Source organism: Chlamydotis macqueenii, chromosome Z (assembly GCF_036417535.1).
Source record: "Chlamydotis macqueenii isolate bChlMac1 chromosome Z, bChlMac1.mat, whole genome shotgun sequence".
In the NCBI taxonomy this organism is placed as follows: Eukaryota; Metazoa; Chordata; class Aves; order Otidiformes; family Otididae; genus Chlamydotis; species Chlamydotis macqueenii.
Window position 1 is genome coordinate 48,605,571 of NC_141593.1, and position 12,193 is coordinate 48,617,763.

At 42.3% G+C, this 12,193-nt stretch overlaps 1 protein-coding gene across 2 annotated transcripts in view; it reads right to left on the reverse strand.

Moving 5' to 3' along the window:
• PCGF3 (polycomb group ring finger 3) overlaps positions 1-12,193 on the reverse strand; it is a 67,919-nt gene that overhangs the window by 31,549 nt on the left and 24,177 nt on the right. The window contains exon 2 of one of the 2 annotated variants that reach the window (XM_086770115.1): positions 1,440-1,482. The exons of the other annotated variant lie outside the window; for it this stretch is intronic. The gene's annotated coding sequence lies outside the window, so the exon portion shown is untranslated. The remainder of the gene's footprint in view (positions 1-1,439; positions 1,483-12,193) is intronic. 2 annotated transcript variants of the gene reach the window in all.

The following is a 12,193-nucleotide window of genomic DNA, read 5'->3' on the forward strand; positions in this document are numbered from 1 at the left end:
CAGGCTGAGAGAGTTGGGGCTGTTCAGCCTGGAGAAGAGGAGGCTCCAGGGAGACCTGATAGCGGTCTTCCAATACCTCAAGGGGGCCTACAGGAAAGATGGGGAGAGGCTGTTCAGTAAGGCCTGTTGCGATAGGACAAGGAGTAATGGCTTTAAAATAGAGGGGGGTAGATTTAGATTAGATATTAGGAAAAAAAATTTTACAATGTGAGTTGTAGAACACTGGAACAGGTTTCCCAGAGAGGTGATAGAAGTCTCATGCCTGGAAACGTTCAAGGCCAGGCTAGATGAGGCTCTGAGCGCCCTGATCTAGTCGGGGATGTCCCTGCTTCTTGCAGGGGTGTTGGACTAGATGACCTTTGAAGGTCCCTTCCAACCCTAACCATTCTATGATTCTATGATTTTCTTTATGACCTTGGTAAACATACCATAAAAATCTGCAACCCCATTATCTCAGTCATTAGCCTAAAGAGCCACTTCTAACTGAAGTTGTTACTACTTTACACTAGGAACTACTTTTAAATTAGAGCAAAACAAATCAGCTCTGTACTGCTTTAGAGAAATAGGAAACCTTCTAAAGTTTCAGACACCTGAATCATGCCTAATAAAGATTTAAGAGGTCCTGTTTAAAAAAAATAATTAAATGACAAGAGTCCTGAAAAGACTAGGTTAGACCAATCTTTCTCTTCAAATGACAGATAGAGCCTACTTTCCTAAAATCTGCCACTTACGAATACTGAATTGAATGGGAGAGCTACTTGACTCAATTTTGAAGAGACTTCTTTCCTAACAGCTGTAAAGCAATTAATTATTCAGAAACAACAGACAGAGAAGATGCAGTCTCCTTAAGTGCTGGAACATGAAGGCCCAAACAAACACACAAAATATTCCAAACATCAAGCTAATATGCAAAAGTGGTCACTACTACAAAGATTAGTATTTCTCCATCTTGGTTCCAGCTGACATTATTTTATACCACACTGTTGGCATGGTGTCAGCCTCTCACTGTATGGTAAGTCTTACATTACACAAGGAGGAAATGAGTGAAGACAATTACAAAGGCTTCTGGACTAAATCGAAAAACAAGCAAATCAACAAAACCCCACCCACAGAGTCAGGAGAGCCTGGCAGGGCATATGCACATGTCAGATAGTCAGCTGGTTTGTTCATGCTACACTTCAACCACTAAGATAGTGTTCTATTGAGAAGATCAAGCAAAAAGGTAAGGGGCATAGTACAGATCTCTCTACTGATACTGTGTCATCAATACAAGCCTGAAAGTCTCTGTACAAGCTTTCACCTTTCAGAGATATTTCAGCACTGAAAATTATTACTCATGCAAGCTTACAGAGAAGATCACCAGAGAGACTCCTTAGAAGTACGGTGTTATCATTTTTATATCTACTAGTCAGGAATATTTTGGCCTACATGAGGCATACCTCTTAAAACAGGACTTCTTTTCAGAGTCTGCCATCCAGAGACCTGAAAAGACAGAAAAATAGTCTGAAAGTTAACATACAAAACTTCTCAAAATCCAGTTACCACAAAGAAATACTTAGCTCACTAAATTCACTGTAAACTATCTCATCATCCATAGTAACAGCAGGGTGGGGCCCTTCTGAGTAAGGAAAAAAAAGCAAAGCAAGACTGTCAGAATTAGATCCTTCGAGAGAAAAAAAAAAAAGGTACTACAGCCTGCTACAAAACAACACACAGAGGCAAGGAAAATTACTCAAAAATCCAAGTAGTCCTGTCACTATGTAAAGACAAAATGAAAAGAAATTCATTATCTTCACAAATGTCAGGGGAAAAAAAACAGAATAAGTAAGTAGAAACCTTGAATCACAACCTATGGACTGGATAGTGATCAGTCTGTGAGAAAAGTAAAGACTTTGGATTGAAGATCCACAGCTAGATGAGTATTATTTTCCGTTTTCAAGCCATATTTGCAAGTAATCTTAAGTTTCGAAAAATACTTTCAAGGAAATAACTTGTATTTCCAGAATCTCTAGGTATTTTCCAAAACAGAACTATAATTTAAAAAAAAAAAAAAAAAAAAAAAAAGACATTTGTGTCACCTTTAGCCAGAGGATAATCTCACAGGAACAGATTAACAGAAGAAGGTAGTTTTTCTCATTAGGTTCATTCACACAAGAAATACTCAGATATTACAGAGACAAGTAGAGTACTATTACTTCCATCTTCTTGCTCCAAAAGATGAAAGGTATAGCCTGTGGTTACTGATTTTACTGTTACATTGCTAAGGGAACTATAAATACAATGATACAATAAGATTATTATCTGCAAGATATTTTTGAGTCAGAGATTTATTTCAAGAGACTTGAAGAAGTAGTCACAGTACTACTTTCATTGCTAACAAGGTCAATGCAGCCTATACAGTACTCCAGAGAATGATGAGGCAATCACCTCAGGTAAACAACCTAAGATGCAGGACATCTTTTTAAAGAGATGGAATGATAAACAAAATAGAATATTTGTGGTTGCTTTGGCTTCAGGTATCGAAGTTTTTATTTCAATTGTTGTGAGATTTATGTTGTTGAATTTTTACTTCCAAACTTAATGTATCAGCCACTTAAAAACCCAGAACAGCAACTTCAAACATACTAGCAGTGAGAATGTTGTGCTGGGTTTAGCAAAATGTAATAATAGAAGAAAATTTTTCTTACAAGTTGAGTTTTAAAATACTGTAAGCTTAAAAAAAAAAAAATGTTGAGTTTGCAAAGCACTGTTTAATAAAAGAAACTACTAGAAACAAACCTTTTTGTTGAGCAGAAAGAAATATGGTTAAAGGTTGAAGTTTGCTGTGGCAAGCCAAGTTATGATTAACAGGCCATGTGCACCCTTTTATGAATTACTTCATCTGCATATGAAGTTATATATGTTATATAAACTTATCCATGTACTTTTAAAAGTATCAGTCCAACAACTAATATGTCAGTGGAACTCCTCACAAGCCATTTTTCCCATATCTGGGAATGTATTACGACCACTAGATGGCACCAGTGCCCTAACGTCAATAAAGCAGGTCACAATCCTAAGAACACAGAAAAAGAGCGACCGGCCTCAAACAGAGAAACAAACAAAAAACAACCTTTACACATTTATTGTCTCTATCTTCTTATAACAAAGATCTACTGAACACAAACGTAGTATGCAGTTAATCTGAATCAACAGATCATATTTTGACATTATTGTGAAGTCAGCACTACACCCAGAATATACAAAGCAGTATACTTCCTAATGCATTTGTTCCATAGGTTTTGTTGTTATTTTAAGTGGAATACTACACTTCAGTTCTGTGCTCATTTCATGGCTGTGCTAAGCAATTTGCAGAGATCGCATCACACACAAATTAATTGACAGGTCATGTTTCTCCAGTTCCTGTGGAAATTAAGGTCTTGATTTTTTATCATCTCAGAAAAAAACAGAGATGGCCTGCAAGAACAGTACACTGCTTTTTTCATTTTTCTGAGTATTTGCCTCACTGTTACATTGCTAAAACACTACTAAAAACTGATGTAAAATTGGCCCCAAATACTTATTTAAAATAACCTAATATTACTTACAGAAATGAGTAACATACTCTATTACAATATTCTTGCAAGGAAAGCCACTTGCCTTCCAGTCTACTTACAGTAATTGTTCTTTTCCTCTGAAAAGATTCAAGAGTGATGACAGATTTCTCCATTGATGAAAACATTGTTTACCATGACGGTGGGAGAACACTGGAACAGGTTGCCCAGAAAGGTGGTGCATGCTCCACCCCTGGAAACATTCAAGGCCAGGCTGGATGAGGCTCTGAGCAACCTGATCTAGTTGGGGATGTCCCTGCTCCTTGCAGGGGGGTTGGACTAGATGACCTTTGAAGGTCCCTTCCAACCCTATCCATTCTATGATTCTATGAACACTGTGGAGGTAAAATGCAGAGCACCAAAGCAGCCTGAAGGCAAAATTAGGCCGCACCTGGCAGCCTGAAAGAGGCAATACTGCAGCAGCTCCAAGCCCTCAGACACAACTTAGTAAGGCTGAACACATATTCCTAGTAGGCACAAACACAGAGCACATGTATACAAGACATGTACGCTACACCAGTGACAACAGATCAACCAAGACAGACACACAGCATGCACATGAACACGAACAGCACCAATAGCCTCAACCTGCTCCCCTCTTTGGCTGAGCAGAATGGCTGAGCAAAGTGGATCCTCCCCAGTAGCTGGACTCAGAACCCCAGTCTGTCCAGTTGCTGGCCCCTGGATCCCAGCCTCCACGATTGCTCTCTCTTGGACACACCTGCCTTTGGAGGCCACTACCCCACTTCAGTTGCTAGTATAGACTGTTTGGGGTCTGGCTGTGGTACAGGGAATTAACTGTCTGCTAAATATTGCTTGATTTACAAGACTAACTACATATTGCTTGATTTAGGAGACTGTCTACTAGACAATGCCTAACAATCCTGTTTGCCTTGAAACTCACTTACGCTTATCAGGGATTGGTATTTGTCAAGGACTAATACGTCTAGCAAAGGATGGAATTTTAGTTCCACCACAAATTCGGTCAGAAGTTGGGAAACTGCTGAAATCACCAAGTGAAAGGACAGCATGGGTGAATGACTGAAGTTCATCTAGAGGAAAATAAGACCCCTGAAGAAGTAAACGACCACCAAGGACAGATCTGAAATGCTAACGCAAGTGGTTTTTTTTAATAAGCCCGCCTCACTTATGCATATGTATGTCTGTATTGTGCAATCCTATGGATATGTATACCTGCACCGTATAAATTTTTGGTAAAATGTGCTGTCGATGTGCGTGCTTTTGGAGAAGCTATCCCCCACGCACCCGGTGCCAAATAAACACGCCTGCTTTATAACTCTCTCAGAGTTGTAGAGTTTGATCTGCGCGTCAATCTGGTGACCCAGATGGGACCCTCTCTGCTCGACCGCAGAAGCAGATGAGAGAGGGATGTCTTTGGCGCACCCCAAACCTTCCTTGGAAGAACTCCCTCCCTTGCCTGATCACTGTGGGAGTAGACAAGGACCACCAGCGGACCAGGTATGTTGGAGAGGGGATACCTGTAAGTCATGAGGTGATGTCCTACGTGAGGGAAAGGAGCTGTTGCTCACCCCTGTGTAGTCCGGACCGGCGGGACTTTGTGGGAATCCCTGAGGGCAGTACGTGGGTCCCTGTAGTGAACTGAGTGCTTCTCACTGTGATAGTGGGAACACTGTGTGGGATAGCTATCGTTCATCTGTTGCAACCCATGGGAATTGGAATTTATATCATTACGGCAATAATTGATTTATGATAGTCGTTTCAGGCTGTATCCTTAAGAAGTCTTGTGTGTCCGCTACTGCGGGTTGAGGAATAAGTGTTTTATTCTGTTGTTAATGTTTTATGTTGTTGTCTGAAGTAAGCTGGGTGAGTGTTTGAGTGAGACACAGTCTGACTGTGGCGCAAGAGTGCAGTCCTGATCTTCGGTTCTGCTTTGAGACTGTGTTAGTCGAACCAGTTGTTAACCCCTTATTGTCCTGTATACGTGCACAAGGATTTTTCATGTAAGCCAATATATGTTTTTGAATGCTTTGGCTGTAAAAAGAACATTCAGGTACTGTTTGGGGATGATTTTTGTGTGGTGAATGTCAAGGGAACTGGTCTGACTGGGATAGATCAAGCGTTCAGACGAGCTTGGTGGGAACTTAAAGGGTGTAAGGAATCAGTAAGAATGCCACTGGTATATGGGAGGAAGTGTAGAGCGAGTAAGGCCGGGTTTATTTGGTGTGGAGCATGGACGAGTGCCTGCCTACTGTTGCTTGTTTGTTCGCGCTAAGTGTTAGAAGTGTCATAAGTACATTATTTCTTTTAACAGGAGACAGGAATTTTGTCTTGACAATTGTCTTGACTTGAGGTGCATTTGCTGTGGGGTGAGTACACCCTTGTATCTTTGGCCTTGGATAAGGTATTATTGTTGTCAGTTAATCAGGTTGTATTCTTTGGCTGAAGAATAAGCAGAGTGTCTGTTATGTGAGGCAAACAAAGGGAGAGAGTAGTGAAAAGGAGCCCTCAGGGCTGCATTTTAGCTCACTGGAAGGAGACAGGAGAGTTGCTGGGGGGGACACAAACAAAAAGACTTTAATAAAATATTGCAATCAATGGTGGCCTTTTTATAAATTAGATGATGAGGAGAAATGGCCCTTTAACTGAACATTGTATTGTAATACCTTGTTGCCATTGATGTTGTTTTTTGAGGAAAGAAGGGAAATGGATGAGGTCTCATATGCGGACATGTTTTTCACCCTCCAAAATTATCTGGAATATCACATGGACTGTGGATTAGCACCCCCACAGGATCCAATGGCGACGGCTTTGGAGAAGAAAGGAAAGAGGTGTTGCTAGGAGTACAGCATAGGGCAGAGATGTACAAAGCTGGGGAAAATAAGGGGTCCTGGGATGGGAGACCTGCCAGAGCATTATAAAGCACCGGCAGGAGTACAACAAGGAGAAAATGAAGGTTCCGATTCAGAAGCCCCGCCAGATAGTCCAGTATCCTCTTGCACCTGAAGTAAGAAAGAACAGATAGTGGTGCAGGCGCCCCTCAAGGAGGGGGTGGGGCCAGAGGGAGGCGACACACTCCTCTAGACCCAGGGTCAGAAATAGGAGTACAGCAGTTAGTGTCTCTATTTATGGCATTCACATTCATTCACATTCCATTATGGAATGGATCGAGACCAGCCCTGAGGAGAGGGACTTGGGAGTGATGGTGGATGAGAATCATAGAAACATAGAAAAGTTAGGGTTGGAAGGGAACTTCAAAGGTCATCCAGTCCAACCCCCCTGCAAGGAGCAGGGACATCCCCAAGTAGATCAGGTTGCTCAGAGCCTCATCCAGCCTGGCCTTGAACGTTTCCAGGGATGGGGCCTCCACCACCTCTCTGGGCAACCTGTTCCAGTGTTCTATAACTCACATCGTAAAATTTTTTTTCCTAATTTCTAATCTAAATCTACCCCCTTCTATTTTAAAACCATTAGCCCTCGTCCCATCACAACAGGCCCTACTAAACAACCTCTCCCCATCCTTCTTGTAGGCCCCCTTCAGGTACTGGTGGGCCCCTACAAGGTCTCCCCAGAGCCTCCTCTTCTCCAGGCTGAACAGCCCCAACTCTCTCAGCCTGTCCTCATAAGAGAGGTGCTCCAGCCCTTTTATCATCTTCGTGGCCCTCCTCTGGACCCTCTCCAACTGGTCCATGTCCTTCTTGTGTTGGGGGCTCCAAAACTGGACACAGTACTCCAGGTGGGGTCTCACCAGGGCAGAGTTGGCGGGGAGAATCACCTCCCTTGACCTGCTGGCCACACTCCTCTTGATGCAGCCCAGGATGCGGTTGGCCTTCTGGGCTGCAAGGGCGCATTGCCTGCTCATGTTAAGCTTCTCATCCACCAGCACTCCCAAGTCCTTCTTCTCAGGGCTGGTCTGAATCCATTCCCCGCCCAGCCTGTATTTGTGCCTGGGATGGCCACGACCCAGGTGCAGGACCTTGCACTTGGCCTGGTTCAACTTCATGAGGTTGGCACGGGCCCACCTCTCCAGCCTGTCAAGGTCCCTCTGATTGAAAATCAGTTGAAGATTTAAGTAGAGAAATAGAGAAGGGTAGGTGGGCAAAGACTTCACGAGGCAGAATAATACTTCCATTTGCATTACTGTGGGCCGTAGTTATAGCAGAACACAGAAAATCCCACTGGGGAGCTGAAGCATTGTATAAATACTTGAATCAGCGTATAGCTGCCCAGAACCTCTACGCTACTGTTTAAAAAAGTGACACAGCAGTGTGAAATATGTTTGCAGAATAATCCTAAGAACAGGCCTAAAGTCCAGCTCGGACAAATACGGAAAGGAAACAATCCAGGGCAGCAATGGCAAAATGATTTCTCAAAACTCCCAAGAAAACGGGGGTGCCAATATCTGTTGGTCCTAACGGATACCTTTTCAGGCTGGCCAGAAGCATTTCCTTGCCGAACCAATAAAACTAGAGGGGTAACTAAAGCATTACTAGAATAAATTGTACCGAGATTTGGGATTCCTGCAACAATCTCCTCAGACAGAGGATGACATTTTATTATAAAAATTGTTATAATGAATTAATTGTAGGTCATTAGACATAGTTCTAACTAATGTTTCTAAAGCACTCAGTTGTATCCAGGTCCAATTATGGATACAATCAATAGCAGCTGCAATCATCAGTGAAGGAGAGGACAGAATCCTGCCAAAGAGAAATCCGAAAGGTAATTAGGGATAATGCAACTGAATTTGAAAGGAAATTCCAGTCATGGCGGCACTGAGTTAATTTTACTTTTGACCCTACTAGCAACACAGCCACAGCTTTTGTAATAACTATATCTAAAGTCTTAGTGTATAATATATATCTGATTGTTGCATTAGGATTAAATCACCATGGAAGTATACTTTATCCCCTAGAATATAGGGTGTGCGCTATGAAAAATAGGAAAAAATGGCAAACTATTGATGTTGTTGATGTCGAGGCCTGTGCTGTGCAAGACCAGCAGGGATTTATTTGTGAAGGTAATACCATAAAAGGGCAGGATATTTGTCTGGATACAGAACAAAATGTTTGTCATTTTGAGATACACCCCAATGAGACCCTAGAAACCACTGTAATTTTAATTGTTGTAGTTTACAAGGGTATGGGATGTGTTTGCTTGAGGACTCCATGTGATTCTGTACAAGTTGATGACCTAATAGTGGACACTAATGGCGTAACCATTCAAATATTTGCATCTGTAATTTTGTTGGTTTCACAGGATGTGATTTTAATTATACTGCTCCTATCATTACCGATCAATTGATATGATCTAGTAATGAATTGATTTGAGATTTGCAGCCCACCCCTGTTGGAATGAATCTTGCTCTGGAAAGGGAACTTCTGCATCATGAGAAGTCCAGGAAAGTGGCCGAAAGACTTTAATTACTATCCAACATGATGCAGAAAGAATACACCAAATAATGGAACGAGTGAAGTCAGACAGAGAGCACTATTGGTGAGATGTGTTCATGGGTTATTCCCCATCTGCTACCAAGATCTTAAACATACTGACCCACCCGACATTGATGGCAATATTAACGGTAATAAATCTTATCTTTTGGTATAAACTGAAGAAGCTTGCTGAACAAATAAGGGCCTTAAAATTAGTAATGAAATATAATGAACCACTTTTAAACAGCAGAAGAATTTGCTTAGGGTAAAGAAAAGGCAGGAATCGACACAGGGAATTAACTGTCTCCTAAATATTGCTTGATTTACAAGACTAACTACATATTGCTTGATTTAGGAGACTGTCTACTAGACAATGCCTGACAATCCTGTTTGCCTTGAAACTCACTTACGCTTATCAGGGATTGGTATTTGTCAAGGACTAATACGTCTAGCAAAGGATGGAATTTTAGTTCCACCACAAATTCGGTCAGAAGTTGGGAAACTGCTGAAATCACCAAGTGAAAGGACAGCATGGGTGAATGACTGAAGTTCATCTAGAGGAAAATAAGACCCCTGAAGAAGTAAACGACCACCAAGGACAGATCTGAAATGCCAACGCAAGTTTGTTTTTCTTCATAACCCCGCCTCATTTATGCATATGTATGTCTGTATTGTGCAATCCTATGGATATGTATACCTGCACCATATAATTTTTTTGTAAAATGTGCTGTCGGTGTGCGTGCTTTTGGAGGAGCGATCCCCCACGCACCTGGTGCCGAATAAACATGCCTGCTTTATAACTCTCTCAGAGTTGTAGAGTTTGATCTGCGCGTCAGCTACTGGTACACACACATGCATACACATACAGAGCTTGCTGGGACATTCCTGCTCCCCTAGTAGTTCCCCCCCTCCACCTGCCACCATGGTCTTACGCCCTCAGAGAAACACAGACACACATAGACACAGATGGCTGAGACTCCACTGGTCTCCCAGTATTTAATACCCTGTGGTCCTGCACTTAGAGCCACCATCAGTCTCAGCCTTAAAGATCCCCAGATTCCATGGTATCCCTGACAGCCAGCTGTACTCACCTGGTCACCCCAACAGCCAGCCCCTTCTCTGGTCTCCCCCTCAGTAAGGCACACACCCCTAGCCACTTCACCTACGAGCATGCTAGGCTGGCTTGCTCTTCACCAATACTCACTGTAAATGCTGGCACTACAGACAGATGGGCTTCTGACCCCTGGTCCCACGCCAGTATCTGGCACCTGGTTTTTTGCTTACTCCAGCCTCCGCAGCCACTAGCATTCGGATTTATGGCCGGCAGTCCTACTTCAGCTGTGGTACCCAGACCCTCACTTGGTCCAGTTCCTGGTACCAGACACACTGGTGACCTGAGGTCCCACTCCTGTTGCTGGCACTTAAGTACACTCACACCAGTCTCTCCAGCTGCTGGCACCCTGGGTGCTCCAGCTCATGGTCTGACTTACAGTTGCTGGCACTCAAGCCCCTATAGACACACCTGTACACAGAATGGAGCATCCCTCACCCAGAAAGGTGTTAGAAACTAATTCAAAAAGAAGGCAAAATAGACTGTACTGATCAGACAAAGGACACAGATAGATGCATGTACTGACCACCCAACTATGTACACATGCCCAGCCTTCTAAATCCCCTTGCCCCTCTGTTTTCCGCTATTCAAACCACCACCACTCAGAAGGGCTGATAGAGCTGGGGTTGTTCAGCCTGGAGAAGAGAAGGCTCTGGGGAGTCCGTACTGTGGCCTTTCAATACTTAAAGGGGGCTTATGAGAAAGATGGAGAGAGACTTGTTACAGATGGAGAGAGACTTGTTACCAGAGCCTGCACTGACAGGACAAGTGGCAATGGTTTAAAACTGAAAGAGGGTAGCTTTACATTGGTTATAAGGAAGAAAGTTTTTGTAATGAGGGTGGTGAGACACTGGAACAGATTGTCTAGAGAAGCTGTGGATGCCCCATCCCTGGAAGTGTTCAGAATTAGGGGCTTTGAGCAACTAGATCTAGTGAAAGATGTCCCTGCCTACGGCATGGGGGTTTGACGAGATGACTTTTAAGGTCCCTTCCAACTCAAACCATTCTATGGTTCTGTGATTCTAAGCAAAGTAATTACAGGCTGTTCTTCAGCCCTGCAAAAGAGAAATATTTAAACAGAGGGCACAGAACACAGGATGGATCCTCACCAAGAACAGTTCTTCTTCCCATGAGTTACTTCTCAGCTGGCCAATGAGCAAGTACTATTCTCTCTGTACCAGACCTATCAAAATAGGGCATTCCACTGCATGCTTAGAAATAGTTATTCCTCTTCAGTCTCTCAGAGCAATGCTTGTGGAGCATATGAATGTCAAACCAGTTCAGAAAAGAAGTGAAACACAGAGGCATGACCAAGTAGCATAACTTTACTTTCCTGTGCTCAGGTCTAGGATAGTGTAATGATCCCTAGAGGAAATCCACTGGAAAATCTGCTAAATGAACATCTTGAAGTCCCTTTAGTATTTACAGATTATTCAAATTAACAAACACAATCATCATGAAGCCTGGAAGCTATCACATATACTTTTTAAAATTCAGTTAAAGCTAGACCAAAGACTATTTCCCTCCTCTTCCAAATCTAGAATAGTCTACCAAATCTACTTAAGCATGGAGTGAGCCTCCAAAGACTTCAACTCAGCTGTATCTTTCACTCTGTGTATTGGAAACATTAGGAAGAATATACCCTCTCAAAGCTCATGTCATCTTAAAATACAGCATTTAGAATAAAGAGACTTAATTTACTACCTCATCTAAAATACTAGCTGCCTTTACTACTAGAAGAATGGTTTTAATGACCTAACTATTCTAATTACACAGCACACAGCACATGTAAGTATTCAGATAAGCCACTACCCCAGTGTTTCTTTTAAGGACTTGCCTGCCTGCTATAATTAAGTGTAGGTTAACAGCCTGACTCTTATAACCAGCATAACATTCTCCACTATTTGATTTCTAGCCAATTACAATAGAATCTCAGTTCCTTCATAATTGCTATTTCAAAACACAGGTTTAATTAATTTCACTAAAGATAAAAACTAGGATATTATAAAGACTATACAAAAGCTGTATTATCAGAATGTACTTCTGATAGGGAAGGGATTAGAATCCTGAAGTCACCA